This window comes from Podarcis pityusensis (assembly GCF_964106645.2).
Source record: "Podarcis pityusensis genome assembly, chromosome: 10".
Lineage (NCBI taxonomy): Eukaryota > Metazoa > Chordata > Lepidosauria > Squamata > Lacertidae > Podarcis > Podarcis pityusensis.
In genome coordinates, this window is record NC_138035.1 from 73769433 (window position 1) to 73795145 (window position 25713).

Genomic DNA, 25713 nt, shown 5'->3' on the forward strand with positions numbered 1-25713 from the left:
ATGCTTCATTGTAGTATGTTACTGTATATGTTTCTAACTTAATAGAAATAATACAAAAAAGAAAAGAAAAGTTGCCTCAACCATGTGCCCCTTTTGCTGTACAAATTGGGCCTTTGCTTTATGCACGATTGGGGAAGACCCTTTGCTGGTAGTTTGAGCCCATGTGTGGCAGGAAGTGGAAGAGAGCGACGGAGGTGGCACCAGTCAGATTAGCAGCTGGGTGGAAGACAGATCCTTCAGGAGAGGCTCCAAAGGGGTGGGGTTTGTTTTGGGGAAATGGGTATTGCTTTATAAAATAGGGCTGTCCGTCTGTCAGGGTGCCTGCCCTTCCATGCTCAGTGTGCATATTCTAAATGAGTAGGAGATGTTCTCTCCTAGACCATCTCACCAGTGGAAGATCTTAGGGTCTCACATTTCAGTGGTGCCCTGTGAGCCTGTGCTCCCCTCCACCTTTCCCCTTCCATTCTACATCCTAGTTGCACCCCCCCCCCCCCGCAGTGGCCCTGAGACTCTGCACCCAGTGGGACCAAACCAGTCGTGCTTCCCTAAATCAGCCTCTGATCTCAGAAAGTAAAGAACCCGTCTTGATTCTGAGGTCTGTTCATGAAATCAAGTCTTGCCAGCAGGATGTTCCACCAATTGATGTGAATCCCATTCTTTTTATACCACACAATGTCCCAGAGCTACAGTCTGCACCTGTCCACAAATGGCTCACACACAGCTGCGTAAATAAATACTCCCTCCTTTTTTTCTGAATAGGGTTCTAATCTATTGTGGTTGCGAGAAAACATAAACACTGTAAAGGCCATCTATTCAGAGTGGCCACAATAAAATCTCTTTTTTAAGGGGAGTGTCCGCCTGTGCCTCAAAACAGATAAGGAATTCAACGTTAAGGGCATCTAGTTTGGGGGGGGGTGCAGTGGGGACAATTTTCTGATTGGGCAGGTCTTCAGATGCAGCTTTAAAGAGTTTCCTTTAATTTGTTGTACTCTGCTCTTTTTTGGGCAGCCGCTGAGATCTTCACCACAGAAATATTTATATTAAAATGGCTCAAAGTGTAACTCCTCTATGGGTCCATACTTATTACCGTGGTACCTTGGGTTAATAACTTAATTTGTTCTGGAGGTCTGTTCTTAACCTGAAGCAGTGGCGTAGCGTGGGGGGTGCGGGGGGGGGCCGGCCGCACCGGGCGCAACATCTGGGGGGGGCGCGCTCGCACTCGCAGCTCTCTGCCCCTACCTGGCTCACTCACTCTCTCTCACTGCAGTGCTGGCTGTGCGAATCCGATCCGAGCCGCTGGGTCGCCGCCCACTGTGGAGGGGGTGGGTGCCAGGCGTGCGGTGCGGAGAGAGAGTGAGGGACTATCTGGGGGAGGGATGCCAGGCGTGTGGTGGAGGGGGTGGGTGCCAGGCGTGTGGTGCGGAGAGAGAGCGAGGGACTATCTGGGGGAGGGACAGATAGTCCCAGATAGCTGAGCGCGGGAGAGAACCACACCAGACCAGCCCAGGCAGCAGCAAGAAGAAGCTGGCAGCGGCGGCAGGTTAGGGGTTAGGGGGCGCAAATTACTTGCCTTGCCCCGGGTTAGGGGGTGCAAATTACTTGCCTTGCCCCGGGTGCTGACAACCCACGCTACGCCGCTGACCTGAAGCACCACTTTAGCTAATGGGGCCTCCCACTGCTGCCGCCACGCGATTTCTGTTCTCATCCTGAAGCAAAGTTCTTAACTTGAGGTACTATTTCTGGGTTAGTGGAGTCTGTAACCTGAAGCATCTGTAACCCGAGGTACCACTGTAATTGCAATCCAATACCAGGCAATAGGAAAAATAACTGCTTTTTAAAAAAGATAGGTGCTCACACAGAACTAAAAAAATAGTTGAATCATGCAAAGGTTGATCTTCCAGTTTCAAACTGAAAGCTGCTACCCAGATCCAGATACCTTTGGGAAGCAGGAGACGTTCCCACCCACAATTCCCAGCAACTGGTCTTCATAGACATCACTTTACCTCACTACTGTATTCCATCTGTAAAATGGGCATACTTCCCTAGCCTGTCTTATGAGCGAGGTTAGGGGAAATTACCTGTTTTGCAAATGTTTAATCCCTTGAAAATATTTTCCATGTGTGGCCTGTGAAGAAGATCGTGTGCTTTAGCTATTGGCTCTGCCCAGGTCTTTAGTTCTTGGTGTGTCTGCATGATGGCAGACTGAGAACGTAGCCTGTCAATTGTCCACGGGGGCCAGAGGCTGCCTCCTTCTGAGTTACAATTCCACCTCTGTCCTTAAGGTGTGAATCAGCCCAGAGAGGCTGCTACTCAGCTCCTTCTCCTACACTCTCTTCTCTCAGACGCAGCAATTCTCAGTGTTGTAAAGATAAGGAATTTGGCATCATGTGTCTTACTGAACACCCTCTCTCTCCCCCCTCCCCTTCTTTTTTGAACAAAGTATCTGACACAGTGGCTGCTTCATTTAATTGGTCTCATAATTTCCTGAATTGCATATTCTGCCATGTACCGGACAAGAATAATTTTGCCCACATTCTCTCCTGTTTCTCATTATCTTCTTACATGTAACGCTACAGGAAGCTGCCGGGGGTGGGGGGGGGGGAGGAGAAACCCAGGATGACTTCAGACAAACAGAAAACAATCTGTTGCAGCTGAACAATTCTGCCTGTCCTGTTTAAGCATCAAATCTGATTAAGCCGTGATTGATCATAATACAGAACAGCTTTGCTACAGCCTCTTTTATTTTTCCTTTCAAGAAAAATTCTTGAAAGCGGCCTTGATGCATCCATCCACCAGCACCAAGATTTGTTGAAATTCCAAAAGTTATTAGAGGAGAAATAGATTCCCCAGCTTTAATGTATGATATTATAAAGAAAGAAAAGGGGTCTACAAAATTAGTGGTCTAGCTGTATGAGTCCTCTGACAACAGACGGTATCTTTATATATGTACATTTTCTAGAGTTTATTGTTATTATTGAAGACGTTTTGTTGTCATGCCGAGAAGAAAATATCCTTTCCAAGTGGGGAACAGTTGCCAGTACAAATATCTGAACAGGACTTGGTTTCCCATTGACTAGGATTTATGGCTTGCTGGCAGACGATGCCAGAATCAGTGGGGTAAAGGCCATTGTGTTAGCCACCATTATATTAATCTTTCTTTTCTTGTTTTATCACTTAGTATGATTTCTTTTGCACAAAGTAAAGTGTTTAGAGATCAAGAAATGAATGAGTTTGGGACAGTTTGGGAGGCTTGCAGGGATGACAGTGGCAAGGGAAAACATCTGCCAGTGGCTGTGTCATCAGAGGGCCAAAGTACATGTTAATACCTGTTTCTCTTTCTAAAAGCAGCCGTGTGGTGTCTGTGTTTGTAATTGGGTGGGGAGTTTAATTATTTCTCCCAGTACCAATTCTCCAAAGCAAGCCCCTTACTCAATGATTCTATTAGCCGTGGCCATGGCTTTTAGGTGAAGAAACATGGTTTGATTAAGTACAAGGCAGCTTCCTCTGTTCCTAAACTTCAGATGGTCTGATCATGGGTCTCCACCTAACTTGCAGTTTGGCCCTTAGAGAGGTTAGTGAGGTGTAATGAGAGGCACATGTCTTTTTCATTTTCTTCCTGTTCATTTGCCTTGTTTGCCTGCTTTGCTGTTACATGGCAATGAGCAATTGTGGCATAAAACAGAATCTGGTAAGTTTCCAAATAACCCAACTTCAAACCATGAGATTGAGGCTTGCATGCTTCACTAAGCAGGAGAGGAAAGTCAGCACACGAGCCCAAGGCAACTTTCTACTTGTGCACATAATACTAAGCCATGGGTTAATGTTGCGTGTGAATTAGGTTTATGCCTTTCCTATGTCCTGCCTCTACACATGGACATCACCAGATGGGCAGCATCGAAATCAGATTGATTATATTCTCTGTAGCCACAGATGGAGAAGCTCTATACAGTCAGCAAAAACAAGACCTGGAGCTGACTGTGGCTCAGATCATCAGCTTCTTATAGCAAAATTCAAGCTTGACCTGAAGAAAGTAAGGGAAACCATTGGGCCAGTAAGATACAATCTAAATCAAATCCCTTATGAATACACAGTGGAAGTGAGGAACAGGTTTAAGGATTTAGATTTGGTGGACAGAGTGCCGGAAGAACTATGGATGGAGGCTCACAACATTATACAGGAGGCAGCAACGAAAACCATCCCGATGAAAAGGAAATGCATGAAAGCAAAGTGGCTGTCCAACGAGGCCTTACAAATAGCGGGGGAGAGAAGGCAATAAAAATGCAAGAGAAATAGTGAAAGATACAGGAAATTGAATGCAGACCTCCAAAGAATAGCAAAGAGAGACAAGAGGGCCTTTTTAAACGAGCAGTGCAAAAAAATAGAGGAAAACAATAGAATGGGAAAAACCAAAGATCTGTTCAAGAAAATTGAAAATATGAAAGGAACATTTCACACAACGATGGACATGATAAAGGACAAAAGTGGTAAGGACCTAACAGAAGCAGAAGACATTAAGAAGAGGTGGCAAGAATACACAGAGGAATTATACCAAAAAGATACGGATGTCCCAGATACCCCAGATTGTATGGTTGTTGACCTTGAGCATGAAATCCTGGAGAGTGAGGTCAAATGGGCCTTAGAAAGCACTGCTAATAACAAGGCCAGTGGAAGTGATGACATCCTAGCTGAACTATTTAAATTCTTAAAAGATGATGCTGTTAAGACAGGAGTGTCTGGTGTGCTCTGGTCCATGGGGTCACAAAGAGTTGGACACGACTAAACGACTAAACAACAACAACAACATGTCCTGCCTTAGCAGCTGAGGTGCTTAATGGGAGTGGGCATTGTCTTCACTGGTATGAAGGGCTGCAGTGAGGACCAGAATGAACCCGTTTTCCCAGTTTGGCAGCCAGAAAATAAGTGTTCAGGTAGGAGCAACATGCCTCTACCTCAGAGTTGGCTACCCTGTGGCCTTCCAGAGGTTGTAGGACTCTTGTCATGACCAGTGTTCAGAGATGAAGGGAACAACATCTGGAAGACTGCACTCCTGCCTGACATCATGGTCAACATGGTTGTTTGAAGTAATAATAGGGAACATGCTATTTCTCCTCAGCCCTTTTTTATTTCTGCAGCAAAGAGGAGCTACATGGATATTTGGTGGAATCATGTCTATAATGTTGGACCTACAAGTGCAAAACACATATGCATTGGCAGACCTGTAATGCAAGAGAAAGCATATTATGGATCTCTTTCTATTTTCCCTCTAAAAGAGTGGCTGGTGAAACCCAGCCAGATGTTTGGGGTCTAAATAATATTTTTTTTTTTATTTAATGTCCATTTTAAAGCTACAGAACTACCCTCCCCATCCCCATATGATTTTTGGCATTACAAAATAACTGTCTGGCCATGTTGTACATATCTGCATAGTCCTTGCTAGGAGAATATTAATTTGCATTTCTATTGATTAGGGGGACCCTTGTCCTCAACAAAAATATTTTGGTTTACCTTGCTCTGTAGCGTTAACCTATAATTAAGTTTAAATGCCACTTTTCACTTTTTACTAGGCTGTTTCAAGCCCTAATGTCAGCTAGGTTTGAGAAATAATACACATGCATTTTCATGCTTAGCTGAAAATGCTAAGAAAGAGCATTGCCTAGGGTAGTAAATAGCCCCCAAATCCACTATTTCGCTAACAAGCATGGCAGTTGATTGACGCCTGGCTTTACATCCCTTCCAGGGCAGGTGGGGGGAGGGAAGGGGTCGCGTGATTATTCTTAGCTTCTTGGTAAGCTGGGAGTACATTTTTCATCTACACATTCCATTTCCACTGTGTTTCATTATGAAATAGCAAATTGGCAGTGCTGTGTTTCAGAGCATAATAGTGCACTTATTGCTAATAATTACTGATGGTGCTGCAAATTAACAGAAGTCTTCAATATGCTCAAGTACATGGGGATCATAGAGATCATAGAATTGTGGGGCTGGAAAGGACCCTGGGGATCATCTAGTCCAACCCCCTGCAATGCAGGTGTCCCATATGGAGATGGAACCTGCTACCTTGGCATTATCAGCCCATGCTCTAACCAACTGACAATGTAACAATGCAAGCATTAGTTTTAGCAGTAAACATAATTTAGCTCTGTCAAGGGTTGTTTGGCTTTGCTTTGATGTAAAGACCTGATCACATAACTTTGGAGGAGCCATAACCGACTGAGCTCTATCCGTAGAACATGAGACTCTTAATCTCAGGGTCATGAGTCTGAGCTCCACATTGCGCAGAAGATTCCAGCATTGTAGGGGGTTGAACTAGATGCCCACCCTCATCCCTTCCAACTCTACAATTCTCTGATTCTACAGAATGCATGCTTTGCATATTCCGTCTCTGGCAACTCCTGGCAACACGCCTGGGAAATAAGTCCCCCTGAGACCTTCCAAAATTGCTGTTTTCTAGGGTAGAAGGTGGAGTTGACCAGGGTGGCACAGGTGGATCTGGGTTGCTCTCCCAGCTTCCAAACACTGTTATTGTTGCTTCCTGAGAGGGAGAGAAGGACAAGGCAGCAGCAAACTCAGCTTGGTGCAAGCACAGCAGCTTGTGTTGGCTCTTGACCCCATGCATGCCTGCAACCGCCAAGCTCCTTTGCCGTTCCTTTTCCTAGTAAGCAGAAGTGGCCTGTGGTGGTCAGAAGCCAGGAGAGCAATGCAGCCCCACTCATGCCACCCCGCTGGCCACAACTGGACCGGGCTCAATATCAGGCAGCTCCTTATATGTCCTGTCAGCTTATGCTCAAAACACTGGCACATATGCAGTCATTCGGAGGGCTGAGAGTGCTTATTTGTTCTCATGTTTGTAGCCAAGTGGTGAGAAATTCCAGCAGAATAAGCTCTACTGGATTTAGGTTGCTTTAGAGGAGAAAGCACTGGAGTCTTGTGGTGGTTTTGTACTACTTGCTTTATTTAAAAATCTACTCTGTGGGAACAAAAAGGCACTCCTTCAGCAAGCAGCAGATCCCCCAAGTACAATTTGTGTGAGCCTCCCCAAGCTGCCCAAGTTCCAGCTAACTCAAGCAAGAAACCCAGTGATTTTTCCCTTACTGACTTCAACCAGTCTCTCTCTCAAACTCAGAGCTGATATAGCTCTGACACACAACAGGATCTCAGTTTCTGAGTGTAGATTACTTAATTTAGAAGAAAGAGCATTAGAGATTGTGCCATTGATTTGATTGCTTGTCTTCACTAGGCATCATCAGTATCTCCAATCCTCTTTTTTCCCCCTTGCTAGGGAGAGAAGATGCACAGGTTGCAGTGATGGTGGTAGGGAGGCAAGGAGAAGCTGGGGGTGAGATCCCAGCTATTTCTTTCCTAAGCTCGTCGACTCATTTCTGTCACATGTGGTCCTCTGTGTATGATTAAAGTCACCACAACTGATGGAGCTAGTATATTGAGAAGAGTTCCTATTAGTAGTAACAGCAGTAGTACTACTAGTAGTAGTATTTCATCCATGCCTTGGCCCTGTCCCGTTACTCTGGTTGTTCAATTGGTTGAAGTTGTAGGATCTGGAAATAAAGCAGGCCTTGTGTCGCCTGGTTACTCATTGCCTCATTAGCACAGTGATGTATGAGCAGCCACACCAGTAAAACGATACTCGACTGCAGCATAAACAAAATGGGTTCATTTAAAATGCATCTCCTTCAAAACTGGGCTCTCTCCTTTCCTTCATTAGGCTCTATATTTAGGAACATTTTAAAGCATGCCAAATTGCACATTTTTGAAAGAAAGAAAGAAAGAAAGAAAGAAAGAAAGAAAGAAAGAAAGAAAGACATTCTTCTTGTAATTGTTTCAGGAACGAGAGTCAAAACAATGGTAGAATGTTTCCCCTTGGCAGTAGCCCACTAACAGCTGTCACTTTGGGAATCTGCTCCAATAACCCTTCACCTCATCCCCAAACCCATGTAACATGCACAGTGATAAGAATGTGTTTCTGTGACAGATAGAGACCCTTATGATGCCATAATTATTTGATACTCACATGCAGTGGCCCCTCCATTCTCCACTGATTCTCCATAAGCAAAAACAAAAAACTTTATATATGATCAGAGGTTTGTTTTAAATATATACTGTATATATATATTGAAATCTTAGGAAGTGTGTATGTCTGCCAAGTTTCTGACATTTTACTCTAAGATTTGGAGTTACAAAGAGCGTTCCATAGTGAACTGCTATATTTCACTTTCTAATTTATTTAAATATATTCATGTACTACGATATAAGGTCAACCCCTTGTGATGTAGCACTAGTAAAAATCCTGCAGACATTCCCATGCTAATCACTGAGTCACTTTTTTACACACGCTGTATCCTGAATGAGCAGAATGGAAGCTGCCCATCCGTTCTGCCCCCAGAGCAAACTTCCCTCTCTTTGCTCCCTGCTTGGCATTTGGACTCACCTAGGTTCAGTGGACGGAATGCTTTGGCACCTGAACATGTAGAATGCCATGTACACCTGATAACCAGTGGTTTTTACCCTCCAGTTTCACCAGTTATTTTGACAGATTATCAGGCGTGTTCTCTAGCACTACACATGTAGGCACCAATACAGATTATGTCCAACATGCAGATAAGATAAGATAAGATAAACTTTATTCGCATTAGCCAACGGCCATAGCAACATAAAACAAGCAATATATACAAATAAAATATATACAAATAAAAAAGACACTAAACCCTGTTACCTCTTCGGCTTCTAACACCTCCTCTTCCCAGTCTTCTCCCTCTTCTCTCTCTGACCACCGATCATTGACCCATCACCATTCCTCAGGCTCTGAGCCTTCTTCCCTTGGGGGTTCCCCAGCTGGTTCCTCCCACCATTCCTCTGCATCCAGCCAGTCCATGACATCGGATGAATGAAGGGGTGGGGGTGGTGCCTGTGAGAAAGAGAGACATGGAGTATGGGGAACACGGCTTCTATTTTAAGACTATACACAATCTCTGTGCAGGAAAAACCAAGTGCCTCAAATATGAAACGTACCACAAGATAATTTTTGCACTGTGTGCACAGACAGAGCAGTGCGCTCAGGTCCCTTCCTCTCTGGCTGATTGCTTCTATGGAAAGCAAATCTGTGCTTACCCACTATTTCAGAACATGGTGCTCTTTATTTCCAGCAATCCTGCGTGTCTTTTGGTTTACACAGCACCAAAAATATGATGCATATGGTGTGTCCAGAGTCAATGTTCTCACTTGTTCTGTTTAATTTTTCTATAAATTTGTCTTGCCTCAATAGCTTTTAATCCCTTTTCTCTGCCTTTGGAATGTGTTGGCAGTAGCGTGGCTTGGAATAAAACATCCATCTTGTCAAAGGACAGCTGCGGTAGCAGAAAGGGTGCAGACAAGCCATATTTTATTTTATTTTGTCAATCATCAGAGTATTTTATCTGCTTTCCCTCATAAGCGCTAAGGAAATAAGTTTTTGCAAAAGGCAAGAGAAGGTGTTGGGCCTGCTGCAAACTGGGAGCCTAAAATGATCAGTGAATGATTTTCAATGAATATTGTTCTGCCATTAAGATTTGTTTCATCTTCATCTTCCATCATGATTAAAAAGCCCTCCCTTGTCTAGACTCTTTAATCCAGATAATTCATCAGTTCCCTTTTCTAAACATATCTTCTCCCTACACGCTTCACGTGGGATTGTGCTGCCACTCTTTTGCTGCCACTGCTTGCTGCTACATGACAAGTTTGGTGCAGTACAAACATTTCTGCTAATGAACATTGCAATGCAGAGGCTTTGCATCCAACTAAACAAAAATCAACTGATTAATTGTATGAGTTTTTGTTGAGGAATTAATTATTAAATTTGCATAGATTTCCATATGTATCAAACAGATTTTAGTGATGTAAAACAGCATATCCTGTTTATATTTAGCCTAAAATATTGCTGCATGAAGTTATTAAAATAACATTTTCAGAGACCCAGTTCTCTCTTACTTAAGGGAACCTGTGCTTTTGAGTCTTGATTTTTTTTTAATAAAAAGAGGAATGCATATATATCCTTAAAAGGACTCTGCAAATCCTCTCAGCATTGCTGTTGATGGTCTAATATGATAACATAAGAAGATACGAGTCCTTGGTCAAGCAGTTTAACATGCTGCTTCCAACTACAGATGGACAAAAAAATTATCTGGTTTGCATTTTTCAGTAAACTAGTCTAATTTGCACTTCCCAATCTAAGCCTTCAGATTGCATACTTTTCCAGATTTTTCAATGCCATTCTCAGCCTTAAAAAATGGAATAAAATGAGTAAAAAAAACCCAACCCCAACACCCTTGCCTATTTTATGATAAAATATTTTTAATAATACATACATTTAGGTGAGATATGTCATGTCTCTTACTGGACCTACTTTGCCCCCCTTGTGTTTTGGCCTGGCTGAATTGTGTCCTGGAACTCTGATAATGCCTCATGGGGTGGATCTACACTCATGGTTCCTAACAAAGGGTTAAGGAATGATTTTCATAATGCAATGAATGCAGTACGTTTTCTTGAAAATTAAAAATGTGTTACTATAATGTGACACTAGAGGGTTCTGCAGAGCAACCAGGACCCGACAGTGGGGAGACTGCGTTGTTAAAGGTAAGGAACCCCTTTAATTTAACGGTATGCCCTGTGATGTTTTAGAACGATATAGCTAATATCATTCTAATGATGTTTGAAAGGTCAGGATACAGCCTTGGTTGTCTGGATGGAGGATAGAGAGGTGTGTCAGATTCTCAAAGCTTTATTGGCATAGGTACATTTACATTAATTTTTCTACCCACTTTTGCCTCTGGCCACACCCACCACTATTGTTCCCGAAAGGGATGCAACTTTCAGGCTGAAAAGGGTTCCACACGCCTGCTTTCTTCAATCTAGGCCTTTTGAGGTGGGTGTCTGATTTGTTTGTTTGTTGCCAGCGTGGTTGAAAGTTTCCCCGTTCAGAAGAGGGTGGGCCTGCTCTTTGTCCAGTGTGCACTGGCATACCTGTGTCAATTCCAGCTTGGCTTTGTTTACTTTCTGCCAAGCTGGCTGAGGCAAGGAGCCATCGGAGAGCCACAGGTGTGGCTCGCACCACAAGTAAATGGTTCTATATTTCCAGGCTGAGAATGGCTGGTTAACTGGTTGACTTTTAAAAAACTGAGATCCATATGTTCATTTCCTTAATATTTCAGGCCTTCAGGCCTTCTCCTTCGGTTACAGTCCTGGTATGAACATTGGGACCTCCCTCATACCAAGCTAGAGTCATCCATCTCAGTAACTGTCTGCTCTGCTCTGGGCTGTCGGGGGCTCTTCCCGCCATCTGCTGCCTGATCTTTTAAACCAAAGATACCACACTTGCCTTCAGAGTGTGTGCTGCACCAGTAAACTTGGAAGTAAGTTTCATTTATTTTAAAGGAACAGTGATTGATTTATGAAACGATTTAAAGGGCAGCTTTTTTAGGCACAGACCACCCAAGGTGCCATACCTCATCCATCCATCCTACTAAGCACGCATGCAAGCTGCTTCTATGTTTGCTTACTCAAAAGTCCAACTGAAATCAATGGGACTTATTCCCAAGTAAGTGTTCATAGGAATTCAGTCTTATGATTGCAGTCTAAACATTGAAATGCTTCTGGATGGATTGTTCATTTATTTAAGAATGGCTTTTATGACATTATAATTCTTAGCAATAGGCTCTATTTAATTAAATGTCAGATTCTATGGAACTGATGAATTACTATATTGTTATGAGTTTGTGGATGCCAGACTCCTATAATCCCTGGATCCAGCAAGTGTTATAAACTAATCAAGCCTTCAAATTCTGGGAAATAGCCAGACTAGCTGCCTGGTTGATGGGCCATTAAGAGAACAAAGGATCATGGCACTGCTGAGCGAAGAACGCACACCCACCCTGCCGCCTTAAACAGATAAAGCCAGAGTTTAGAATAGAGAGGTTAGGGAAGGAATTGCAGGAGCCAGAAGCTGAAGGCAAAAAGCTGAAGGTTGGAAAGCCAGAGAACCAGAGCACGCTGGCCGATTTCTGCTGGAATCCCAGGCTGTGGCTATGGAAGAAACAAGACTCTTTGGGGGTGTTAATGCTGTGAACCCCTCTATTGTAGACTCAGGTTACATATATGTGTAAATAAACCATCTATCATAAAGGCACCACAGTCTCCGCTCGCCTCATTCCCAAAAGGAAACACAAACCTCTTCTCCTTAATCACACACCTGGAACCCCTGAAATCTTCCACTGCTTGGAGATTGGGGTTTTATTGTGATTTACTATACAGTGGTACCTCGGGTTAAGAACTTAATTTGTTCCGGAGGTCCATTCTTAACCTGAAACTTTTCTTAACCTGAAGCACCACTTTAGCTAATGGGGCCTCCTGCTGCCGCCGCACTGCCACCGCACAATTTCTGTTCTCATCCTGAAGCAAATTTCTTAACCCGAGGTACTATTTCTGGGTTAGCGGAGTCTGTAACCTGAAGTGTCTGTAACCTGAAACGTCAGTAACCTGAGGTACTACGGTATAGAAAATGGGAGGGATTTCCCATCACAGGTATAAATCTGTATACTGGACAAATAAAAATGAATAATTAAAATTAGAAACCTTTTAAAGCATTTCTAACATGTACATACATATAATGCACATGCTGTCCTTCCAGTGCAAATGAAGCTGGGGTATTGTGGTGATTTAGAGTATGAGCTGTGAGCCAAGAAGTCTATTAAAATCCTTAGGCAGGCCACCATCTTTCAAGCTTCTTCTACACCCCATTTGAAGAATGAGGATAACGGTATTGACAGCAGCTTTATGGATTTTTTAGTAGTTTTATGGATTTTTGAAGCCTAGTTTGGGTTTAATGCTAAATCATGGTTTAGAATTAGAAAAATTACCATGGGCTTGCACCCTCACTACTGTTTCTTCATTATGTGTCAGGGAAGGAAATGGAAAATTTTCACTTTTGGTTTTGAATTCACCATAGACTGCATTTAGGAAACTTGGATTTATTCTAAGCATGGCTAGTAGTGAGCAAAGTAAGTTCTGAAACTATGGTTTGATTCTGGCTTGTTGGAACCAAGTAGAGTTATGAGAGTCAGCTTTCTGAATTCCAGCGTAGCAGGAAAATGCCGCTTATTTGAGATCAAAAGTGGATTCTTTCAGTCTCCCTCCCCTGCACACAAAGGATGGGGAAAGGGGTGGATGTGTGAACCTAATGCTTTCTGCATCTCATTCAGTGCAGACTCTGCACTAGATAAAAACAAAGCATTATTACATAGATATATTTATTTAAAATATTTTAACCACATGTTAGTGCATACTGTCAGTTTACACACTAAACCCAGGTCTTTCACAAAACCCTGTGGTTGAACCATGTAAGTTTCTTCTTCTAGGTCACCATAGAGGTCACTTTTGATAACAAAATGTGAAAACTTCATTTCCTTTTCTGCTGCTCATTTCAGCAATAGCCCAACACTCAATTCAACTTCATTCAAGTTGCTGGCCCTGATTGTAAACTACCTGTGAAGACTAAGAAGGGCCATTTATGGTTTTAAGCAAGCAGCTAGATTCTGGAATCAAAAACTGTTGAGAGGTTTTAAATTTGAGCAAAGCAAAGCTAATCGTTTTTTGCATATTTGTAATGATGGTGATTGAATTAGTCATTTGGTTGTATGCTGATGATCTGCTGATATATGGTTCAGATAAACAGAAAGAAAATTTTGAAAAAGGTTTAAAGGCACATTTTGAGATCAAGGATATAGGGTTAGTGGAAAAATATCTGGGCACATAGATAGAAAGAGAGAAATAAGGCTCTTTCTGATCAGCCAAAGCAGTAAAATTCAGGATCTGCTGGAGTACAATGGCATGGAAACTTGTAAGCCGGTTGCTACTCCAGTGACTATAGAGTACCAGAAACAATATGATGAAAAAAGGAGCTTGAGGATGCTGACAAATTCAGAAGTATAGTTGGAAGTTTGCTTCATCTTGCAAACATATCCATGTTCAGATGAGCTGAACTGGGAACAAAGATTCTGGAATACTGGCTGGGTGACTCTGTGATTGGCAAACTGCACTAACATAGTCATCTCCCCCAGCACTGCAGTGTCAATGTCTGTATCCATGAAACGGCTGGGAGGGGATGACACAACTATAGGAAGTAATCACATTGTCTGCCTCCCTTACCCCCATCCCCAATTCCTGGATACAGGTGTTAGAAATGTGATACAATTATCAGCTATATGGAGCGCTGCAATGCTTTTAAAATGCTTTGCAATGCTTTTAAAAACAAAATTCCTATAACTACCATTTCAAATGTTCTCAAACAAGCAAACAGTTACTCAAGAGCTCTACTGAAACAAGGTTTGGCAATCATAATGTCCTGTAATTTGGATAGCAGTTTTAAGGTGTTAGGTTGAATGGGCTGTGGTTCAGTGCATACACTCAGTCCTTTCCTAAGTACACTTCCAGACTAGTGTGCATGCAATTATGCGTAGGACTGTGGTCTTTTGGGGTCAGAAAAATGTTTTCAGGGAAAGCCTGTCCTGATTACACTCTGTGGGGATTTACTGTAGGCAATCCTGTGGTGATTACCTTGTAAAACTGGAACAATCTTCTATTAAACTCTTGCAAATGAAAATGAAAATACAATCACAGCCAACATGAATTTGTTCAACTTATAGAAGGACTGAGAATAGTGATAGTTTTAGAGCTGAGACCTTTATATATATATATATATATATGCAGTGGGTGAGGATCTCTCTCAGATTTTGCCGAGAGATCTCTCTCTGAGAGCCAGTGTGGTGAAGTGGTTAAGAGCGGTAGTCTTGTAATCTGGGGAACCGGGTTCGCGTCTCCGCTCCTCCACATGCAGCTGCTGGGTGACCTTGGGCCAGTCACACTTCTCGGAAGTCTCTCAGCCCCACTCACCTCACAGAGTGTTTGTGGTGGGGGAGGAAGGGAAAGGAGAATGTTAGCCGCTTTGAGACTCCTTTGGGTAGTGAGAAAGTGGGATATCAAATCCAAACTCCTCTTCTTCTTCTTCTTCTTCTTCTTCTTCTTCTTCTTCGCAAAATGTGTATACCATTTTCCACACAAAAATGATTTCCTGTAAAGTTCATTTCAAACACTAAAAATGACAGGCTAAGAAGAAGAAGAAGAATCCCATAATAGGATAGTTTGCTCTTTTCAGCCTTCTAAGGCAACTGTGCTGAATAGGAGAGCACCTTAGAAAGAATAAAATGTATATGTGTTGCACTAGGCCCCACTTTCCAGGGTCAATGGGACAAAATCCCAGCATTTCCCCCCATTAAATATTCTGCTGCCTCACACTGAGCATGAGTTATAGACATCCCAGCTCTGTTTAATGTGCCTATCGAACAGTACAGCATGCTGCCAAAACCACACTTTTCTAACTCTAATGAATGGAGGAGTTATTGCGTTGACTTCTCCCGCTGGCTTTTAGAGATTATTTTAAGTGTACTCTGTGTGAAAATTGAGCTGAAGCCCTGGAGGCATATTTCATCGAAGACCAAATCCTTTCTCTGTTCCCACCATTCCTGCACAGGAGATTGCCCTGGGAACTAGTTGAGGAGGCGGGTAAAAAAAGAAAGCCTTTGCTGCCTCTAAACTGGGAACATCTTGAGAACAATTCAGCTGACTTGAAGTTACATCTAGTTTGAAATACAGTGTGCAACGACACTTAGTATTTTATAGGTTTTATCCCCTCTGTTGTTTACAGGTCATCTCGGCTGGATCCCATTACACAAATTAGGTGCCTTTTATGACTGATTCCGCTTTGCATTTTTGAGTGAGCTGTCTGTGGTTTCTGGGTTGCTGCTTTGGGCTCTCTATTTAAGAATCTCAAAAGTGCAATTGACCATAAGTCAGGACTGAATGAAACATAAGAATGTTAGAACTGTCTCAGTAGGTCAGACCAATTGTTCACTTAGCCCGTCTCTAGAAGCAGCCCATAAGGGACATTTCAGATCATAGTTTGGAATGATGCATTCACTAATTATTTACTCCCATGTTTTGGCAAGCAAAGCATATACGAACAAACACATTTCATATGAGGCTGAATATTCTGTTCAACTTGGCTAAAAATTGTGGATGTACCCATCATCCAGAATTAAGGGTAGCTCAGCTTTTCTTATCATTGCATGCCCAGACACTTTTGCAAGTCCCAGGTTTAGCACATTTCTTAGCCCCACTTGTCAGAGAGAAAATACTGCCCATTATCCCCTTATGGTGCCAAGCAGCCAGGATTGACTCATATGCTCTCACCTCCATTTCTGCAATGCCATCCCTTCTTATTTGATCTCACCATCTTTCCATCTTCTTCAAGTCAAATTTGTGGTGCTGTAGGAATGCCCAGAAGCTGCAGTTTCTCCTGGCTTATTTCCTGCCTTGTCAGGACTTGCTTTCCTCTAGACTCCACACACTTTGAAAGCAACATTTTCCAGAGTTCTGCTAGAGGAGGCATGGTTAATTTTTCAGAATTAAAAATTGGAGGCATACTTTCCTTTTACATCCACAAAAGTTAACTCTTAGGATGTGTAAGAATAAGAATGATCCACCCTAGAAAACCCCATCTGCTGTGTTTCTGTTGTGTGTGCCTCTATGAGCAGGTAATTCTATTAGCACAATAGAATTGCTATGGTGTTTCACCAAGCTGATGGTTTGTGTCACTTCAGACAACCACAAGGCAAGGGTCATCTAGTCCAACCTACTGCAAGGCAGGAATCTCCACTAAAGCATCCATGACAGATAGCCATCCAACCTCTGCTTAAAAACCTCCAACGAAGGAGATTCCACCAGCTTCTGAGGGAGTCCATTCCACTGTCAAACGGTTCTCACAGCTGAGTCTTCAGCTCATATCTGATGTTGAGGCAGCATGCCAGAATCGCCCAGTGGAGACTGAATGGAAGAAGATTATGTTAGAGCACAGGAATCATGGAGGTGGCAACAGGCAGCCTCCTCAATGGGGTGGGGATGAAATTTGGCTTCACAGGAAACTTTAGTTTTTGGTAATTTGCCTTGCAGCATCCAGTCCCACATGGCATAGAATGGGGAATTACTGCTGTAACTATTCTGCTTTTCAAATCAAATCCTTGATCCCATTGCTCAGCAGAAGAACACAGGACCCTTGGGTCCAACTTGACATGGTCCCTTTGACACCTTCAATGAGAGGCTGCCCCTTCTTACCTTTGTCCTTGAAGGAAGTAAGGAAAATAGACAATCCATTTACTAGATCAGTATTGATGGTGTGGAGAACATGGAACAAAACAGTGGCCCTTCACCAGTGGTCCCATTCCTGGATCATCCATCTTTTAGATGCACAAATAACTATCAACTGTTCAAGGATTGAGAGGACGTAGGCATTTACACAATCCATATACTGTAGTTTTGCAAGAGAAATTGCAAGGTAAACTAAAAGACACTCATACTACCTGGTTTCAGGTAGCTCAGACTCATTCTTTTGCACTTCATTTGGAGTGCAGGGCAGAGGGCCTACAGACACTTCCCTTGTTTGAATCCTTATGCAGCAGGCCAGCATATGCCCTAAAAGGTGCCACTTCCCAAATTTACAGCAATCTATTAGATCAGGAAGTGCGGGTGGGGGTGCTAGAAGCCTGCAAATTGTATAGGAATCAGATTTAGGCCATCCAGTTGAAAGGCACTGGACTACTCCCCGTTCTAAACCATCTCAGCTCACTAACAAGAGGCCTCCCTCAAGGTCATCCTCTGGATGCCAGTCAGGCTGGCAAAAAGTAATCCCTCTCTTTCTCCTTTATATTGGAAGGGCTGTGGAAAGCTTGGTTCATTTATTCATGTTTGGTGGGAATACCCTTATGTTAAAAACTTTTGGAAAAGAGTAATTTCCATTATATCCGCAATTACAGGCCAACCCTTTTCTCCAAATCCTGCCTTAGCCCTACTATCTTTGGAAATAGACTTAGACTCCATCCTGTGCCACAGTGAACTAGTAGGCTTCTTACTGAATTTTAGTCTCAAAACATCTGGAGTGCCAACGTTGAGGAAGCCTGCACAGGAGGGCAATTGAAGGCATAATGTATAGAGAAATGTGGACCCCTTTCTTTAGCTATGTTAATGACCAAAATCCAGACCACCTTATGCAGTACCAATTGCTCAATATTCTCAGTGGAGAGGTTACATTTGAATGTTTGAATGCTGGGTGATTAAGTGTAGGTCTAGAGACAATGGATAAAACACACACCATTAGAGGTACTGCTAGATAAGTGTTTAATGGTTATTGTATTTGTTTAAAAGCAATAAAAATTGTGGGGTTTTGTTTTTTTTACAAAAAAAATTCATTGCAGATTGATTCTGCATTACCCTGCAATGGGTCCATCTGAGAGCAGAAGTAGGCTGTGCAAGCAATGGGGGCAATGGCATTGTGGGTGAGCATATAGCAAGGTCATAGTCACAGCTTCTTCATTCAGCACAGAGAGAAATGGGCATGGATGACTTAATCAAGGAGAGGATTTTCAAATGCCTATCAAGTAACTGCAGCCACCCCTTTTGGACAGCAGTCTCTAGAACCAATCTAGATTACAGACATGACACAAAGAAGAGAAAATATTTTACACTGAAGCAAAACTTCAACATTTAAGATTTATGATTGGTGCTTTTAGAATCTTCCTGAATCCATTGTAATATTTCTCTCTGTACTATTTGTATTAGTCTGTTGTCCCACTGGCAATGGATTACGCATGCTCCAGGCTGAGGCAGGCAAGGGGGGTGAGGGAGCAAGGAAGGAGACGGCATGGGGTGAAGGGAGCGAGAGAGGCAGCAGCTGAGCAAGCTGAGCTTGTGGCGATGGGTGGGAGCAGGCGAGGGCTCTGGACCTGTGGTGGTGGCCGGGGTTGAGTGAGTGGGGCGGTGCAGCAGCATGGCTGAGCAAGTGGGGCAGAGTGGGTGCATGAGCTGCACTTGCAGCAGTGGGTGGGCAGCCTGGAATAGAAGTCATCTGCATGACCCAACGTTTTATCTCCCTCCAGCGTGACCAGAAAACTGACCCCAAAGGTGGGGCAAAGGCAGACAAGGACCGGATGCTGAAAGGGGATCACTGTGTTACCAGGGACGGGTTTTATTCGCATCCCCAATATTGTCCTTTTGGTTTCGCCAATACAGTAATCATTTTAGTATGTGCTCAAAAGGTTGAACATCCAATCGTAACATGCTGAATTCTAGACAATTGCTGAATCTCAAGTATGTATTCAAGTCATATTCTGTGATGTGGAAGCCTTATCCCATAGGCCCAAATATGCAGGGACAGGCTGTATTTGCCAGTGAAGGATGAATTCTCTCCACATGGTTTGATGTGCTCTTTCCTTGGTTACTGCTGTACCTATTTTATGACTGAGGTCTGGCTCTAGAATTGCAGCCGATCTCCTCCTGTCTCAGGCCATGCTCTGGAAGTTTTAACTTTGCCATATAAAATCATCTACAAGACCAGCTACCACCTCTGCAAAGACAATCCATCACCACAATCCATCAACTCGCCACCATGTCAAGGTTATTATCATCAAAATTCACTTGACTTTGCATTTTAAGACAGCCTCAGATTCTCATACCCGACTGCTGAGTTGGCTATGAGAATTTGATGCATTACCTTGAAAAAGAGTCAACGACGGTACAGGTGGTATCAGTCCCTCACGTATCAGCGAGGCTGTTTTTTAATTCTGGTTGACAGAAATCTGAGTTGCTTTTCACACTCAGCAAACTTGCTTCTATGTTTGCTTCAACATGTCTTCAAAGCTCAACTCTTCACAGCCACAAAGAGTTCGGGACCTGGCTTGGGTGGCAAGAATGGCTGGCCAGTGGTTGGGGCAGGGAGGGATGGGAGTTGTAGTCCAGCCATATGCGGCCATGGCTTCCCCACCCTTGATCTTTTTCCAGTTCCTGGGGCTGCTTGTCTGGGAGAACACGAATTCACGGACAGAAGAGCATCTCGAAGGTTTTCCTACCTACTAGCCCCTTTTAGTTACCGAGGTAAAAAGCCGAGAGACTTCGCATGCCCTGGCCAGGGGGAGCTCGCATCTAACCGACTGGCCGCGGTGGCGAGGGAGGACTGAAGGGTTGGTGCGGGAAGGAAGGAGCCGCGGGGGACTCGGCCGAGCCCCGGATTCCTCCCGGGGGATCCTCTCGGTCTCGCCAGCCCTCTTCCTTCAGTCTCCGCGGCTCCTGCGCCGGAAAGCCGAGGGAAGAGCAGCGAGCCAAGGTGGCCGTTCTTTGTTGTTCTGCTCCCATTCCAGAAGCCGGCCTTTTTTTGCTGAAAGGCGTGTGTGGCGGCGCCTGAGCGGTTGCGAAGGAGCGCGCCTCTCTGCGCCTCGCGGCTTCCCGGGCTCCGGCCTCGAGAGAGAGTTCTGCGAGCCGCCTCAGGACGCAGCGGGACGCGCGCAGAATCTCCGCCGCTCGGCGAGCGCGGGCCCGCCGCCTCCTCCCTCCCTCCCTCCCTCCTCCCTCCCTCCTTCCCGCCCTGTGTGTTTGTGTCTCGCCCCCCGGCCGGCTGGGAGCTGCGGAGGATGGAGGCGGCGGCTGCGGCGGCGGCGGCGCGCTCTGGAGTCGAGCCAGGCTCGCTCTCTCCGAGAGACCGTTAGCAGCAGCGGCGGCCGCGGCGTCGGGGCCGGGGATGTGGTCGCCTAGGGAAAGCGCTCCTGGCAGACGCGGGCGGAGCAGCGAGCGAGAGAAAGGGCTGCGCCTCCATGCCAGCAAGTCCTCCCAAATGGATGCTGCCGCTGCCGCCGCCGCCGCCTCTGTCTGTTAGGCCAAAGGCCCGAGGAAACTGGATTTAATGGGATGCTTTCTTTCTGGGAAGAGGGGCATTGAAATCTGAATTGCTCCGCCGCCGCCGCCGCCGCCGCTCCTGTGGAGGTGGAGGGAAAGGTAACGCGAGTCTTTGTTTCCATCAAGGGGGGAAGCCATTGAGAACATGCAGCATTTTCCTTTTCCTTAAAAAAAGAGGGGGGGGGCTGAAGGGAAGCACAAACTGTAGCCGCTTTATGATGCCATTTTTTCTAGGATCTCATTATAACATGGAATCGCTAGGTCTTCCTATTTAAAAAATACGTTTTTAATGCCTAGGTTTAGGAAAACCATTACGTTGCAGGAGCTGAGAGAGGGAAAGCAATGTGGATTGGCTTTGGGTGTGCTGGGGTTGTGGCTGGGGGTGTGAGGAGAAAGGTACAAGGAATCATCTAAATTCAAACAAGTCTGGGAGCCTTTTACTAGGATCTGCTAATATGGAGCTGTTCCTTTGCACTCTAAATGGATGCAGCCTGTTTAATGCACAGCTTGAGGCTTGTAAAAGGTGAAACCTCTGGAATATTTTTTGTTTTCATTCAAACATTAGGCTCTCCTATTCTCTTGCAGGAAAGTTGTTTCACATTCAGTAAATCAATCAGTTTCCCATTATTTTGAGATCTTTGCTTCTCTCTCTCTCTCCCTCCCTCTCCCATGCTGCAAATGAATCCATATGAGATCACTTTCCTGATTGTGTTATTAAGCATGTTCACTGCTGAGTGGGGAAAGCAGAAAAGTAGATTGCAGCATCCATGCAAAATTTCCAAAAGAAACAATTGTTTCTATTAATAGTACTGGCAGTGGTTTAATGAAACACATGCAGACAAGCAAACGATCTAGCAGCGCTCTTTCTGAAACAGTCAGAGGCTACCCTAAAGGAACAAAACAGATAAAGGATGAACTGTAGAAATGAACAAGTACAAATAACGGAGACAATTATTTTTGAAAACTAGAGAAAGTCTAGCTTGACTGTATGAGGTTGTGTGTGCATATATTTGCAGTCTGTATGTGCACTTTGAAAGTGCCAACACTGATGGTGAGAATCCACCGAACCTGTCTGAGCTCTACCTTTGGCAGCATTGTAAGGGGTGTAACCAAGATTACACTGCACCAGGCTTAATTTGAATTCACACTGGAGTAGCTTCCTACCCCCAGTATTTCTCATGAAATGTGTCATGTCTGATTTGTATGCCAGTGTTGTATCCCGACCCCTAACCAAGCACCAAAGAGTAAACCGACCTGGGTGGTTATTTTTCCTATCCAGTACTGTCAGGATGGCAGAGGGCCCAACAGGCAGGCTGCCTTGTGAATAGCTGACTTCACACTAGTTGAACCCATGGACTGCTGACCACGGCAATATTGTTTCTGTTCTGGCTGCAGAAGAGCCGTTTGTAGCTACTTGTTCTAACCTTTTCTGGCACAAGGTACTCGCTCCAGAAAATATGTTGCAGATCATTCGTTCTTATATTGAAGAGTGACACCATTAGTCTGCCTCAGCTAATGCTATTCAGGCATTGGTTCCAAAATAGTTTAACTCTTTGTGTGATGTGCACAATTGCATTGTTGCAAACTGGTGTTATCAAGTAGGCTCAGCAGCAATTTGTCAGGATTTAATTTCTACTATTATGGAAAAGTATCCTTATGGTTCCTGAATCAAACTTTCAGAAACAGGCGCAGGGAGGGCTCAGAGGGGGTGATGGGGCTTAGCTCAGAGCAGGCGTAGCTCTGCAAGCTACATGCCAAGCGCCCCAAGTTCACTTTGCTGCATCTCAAGTTGAAAGGCTCTCAGTTTGCAAGGCCCATTCAAAAAGAAGAGAGGCGTGCCACCTGTGGACCAGTTTTTGCTATTCAGGCATAAAAAGCCGTGCCATCTCCTTAAGGGGTGGTCCACTCTTTTTGCCACAAGTGTATGTGTGCAGAGGCATGCGCCTGTGGCAATGGAGTGGGCACGCATCAGGCAGCTGTGGCTAATCAGGACTTCCCTGCATGTGTCCAGCACATGTTCTTGCATGTTTACAAGTATGCGTCTCCATTTCACGCTGAGTGTAGCTTACAGCTGCAAAAATGCTTGCCAAATAAAGTGCAAATTGGGACCTCCAGTAGCTTGCTGAAGTCAGTGGTGGCAGGGACTGGCAAGTATCAAACAAGGAACAGTTCTTGTGGCTCCACTGTGTTTTATATTTGTGGCATCGCTATTAATTTGTTCACAAGCTACAGTTGGGAGGACAATATCCCATGCTTCCAAATCTCCAGTGTTTGGTAATGTGCAATATTGCTGAATGTAAACTCTGGGGGCTAGTTTTAAAATAGTTTTAATGGTAAAGAAAACCATGTTTCTCTCTAGAGAACCTTTGCTGTTTCTCTGTAGGGTAATAGACTGCAATATAAAGTGCTTCTTCAAAACTCTGTAGGGTTGCTGTGTTTGTGATCACAAGTCAGTGTAATTTTTCAAACCTTCGTAACATGTGAATTCTGCAAATATCCATTGTGCGAGTATCCCACTCCACAGTTCCTGGAAGTGTTGGACTATTACTCTGTGCAAATTTTCGCAAACCACAATTGTGGGAAATTAGCTATCTATCACAAGTTACTTTTACCACACATCACAGTTAAGCCTTACCAACTGCATGTTAAGTTAACACCAACTTGTACAGTCATCAAAATTAAACAGGGGAGCTTTTCCTGGACTGCATCATTTCTGGTTTCAGGTGAAGGGTAGGAGTTCCCATTTGAAGGCTAATTTAATGGGGGAGAAACATATCCTTGCACATAGAAAGCTGGCATGCCAACCTAACCTTCTCCAACATGCTATTTTCTGTATGTGCAGGGATGGTTTTTAAATGGAGAAGCAGTCAGTCATGCAGCCTGCTCACCTGCAGCCACACTTTTACATTTCTGGGCAGCTGAAATGTTCATAAACATTTTGTGATACTCCCAGAAACTGAATCAATCGTGATGGAAAACTTACTTCAGTTGGCTAAAGTCAAGAGTTATTGCAGCTGTTTGCTAGGGATGGTTCAAAAAGAGCAGCCTGGTGTTTACCTCTGAGGACGTCTCCCCTCTCCCCGCCCTGGGCTGTCACCTGAATAAAGAAATCGACTGAGTGATTGATTAAACATGTTCTAACTTGCATGTGATTAAAAACAATAGTCCTAAATCAAGAGGGGTGCTTTTATTTGTTTTCAGATGGTACATAAGTGCACCATAGGAGGCATCAGCTTATAAGAGGCACGCCGGCTGGTGGAAGAGAAGAGGGGAATGCATCTTTCAAAATTGCATTTGCCAATTACAGTTTTTATAAGTACCTGTGTGAAAAATACTTTTAAAAAAATCTGCTTGATAAATTGGTAGCATCTTATTAGTCGGTTAAAAGGTTTTTAATTCATTAATCTAAACTATTAATTGAGTAAACATTGCAGCTCTACTTTTTTCGTTCACTATCTGATTGGGAAACTGAGGAAATGGGCAACTCCTGGCTCCATTTTTTCCTATTCTGTGCTTTCTGTTTCTCTTGACCATAGCTAGTGACTTAATTGTATCCAATGCTATCTTAGATTTCTCAAAGAGACGACAGCACATGGGCTGTGAAAGTAGAGACAGAATAGCAGCAGAAGAGATGTGCTTATATCCCTCAGGTTTCAGGTTGCAGGAGAAATTTTGGTTTATTTCTTGTTTTATACTTATATATCACCTTTCTTCCATTATGGAATCTGAGGACATATACTTGTGGTTCTGTAGTGGCTGAAATTAATGCCTCCTTTACTGGCATCAGCTAGTAAAAGTTTGAGATTGTTTTGAGTTCCTGCTCAAAAACCTTACTTTGCAGTTCTCAAGTCTGCTGCAGGCCCTGGACACCACCTGCTAATCTCATCTTTAAACTGGGAATGGCACTGAGGCTTAGGTCTGCAACCTCTGTTCTGCATTAGAGACAGCATCCCCCTTGATCCTGTGGGCTTTGACGAATGGGAGTATTATAGATTTTGGAAAGGAAGCCCACAGAATGGCAGTGTGTTCCCTTCCTGCAGGATTCACCTGGTGGGGTTCTACTTCCTGAAGGAGTTCAGGAGTTCGCCTATGGTTGGTTGTTGTTTTTTTTCCATAGGGTTTTGTTGGTTGGTTGGTTGGTTGGTTGGTTTTACAGCACACACTTCTCTGGCTTGCCACTGAGCTTATCGCAGAGTCCTTCCTCACAGACTTCCCTACACTCCTTTCCTGTCCTTCCACCTTCCTCCCACTCTCCAGGGAGGGCCTTCTAGTCCAGTCCTCCTGGTCCCTCTTGTGCCAGGGCTTCTCCTCAACCCCAACTAAAGCTCCCCTGTACACATGATCCAAGCTTTCTCCCAGTCTCTCTCACTCCCCTACTCATGCAAACTTTCAGTTTCTTATACTCGCTCGCTCTTCATGCAAGCTTTCAATCTCTTTCTCCCACACTCTCTCCCCTCTACTTCTTCTGTGTGCCAAGCAGTGTTCCTTGTGCAGTGTTCCAAGCTGACTCCTTGCTCCTGCCCTGCTGGCTTTTAAGTCTCGGCCGTGCCTCACAGGGGGCATCCCTACAAGGCCCTTTGACCCACTGTTCTTCTGGCCTGCCCTTTCCTCTCTGTGAGAGCCACAAGAGGGATGTTGCAGCACCTTTCCATGTTCCTACCCCAATGCTACACCCTGTACCAAGGCAGTTGTGGGAGGCTCTGGTTCCTGGGCTCCCAGGCTGCCTCTCTAGCCAAACCTTTTCCACAGGGACCTAATGGCCTGTTGTGGACCTGTCCTTAATTGCTTTCACAAGTCTCTTGCAGTGAACTATCACCCATGATCATGAGTGGATCATATGTGTATGTGAGGCTGCTGGCTGAGATTGCAGCCAGCAGGTGTGGAATTCTTTGCTAT

General features: G+C 44.2%; 1 protein-coding gene across 10 annotated transcripts in view; it reads left to right on the plus strand.

Annotated features, from left to right (window-relative positions):
* Positions 1-25713, plus strand: part of FRMD4A (FERM domain containing 4A) — a 411715-nt gene that overhangs the window by 211534 nt on the left and 174468 nt on the right. Inside the window, exon 1 of one of the 10 annotated variants that reach the window (XM_081023503.1) lies at positions 20555-20916. The exons of 8 other annotated variants lie outside the window; for them this stretch is intronic. The gene's annotated coding sequence lies outside the window, so the exon portion shown is untranslated. Of the gene's footprint in view, positions 1-20554; positions 20917-25713 lie in introns of those variants that run through there. One more of the 10 variants, XM_081023495.1, reaches the window with a different exon arrangement.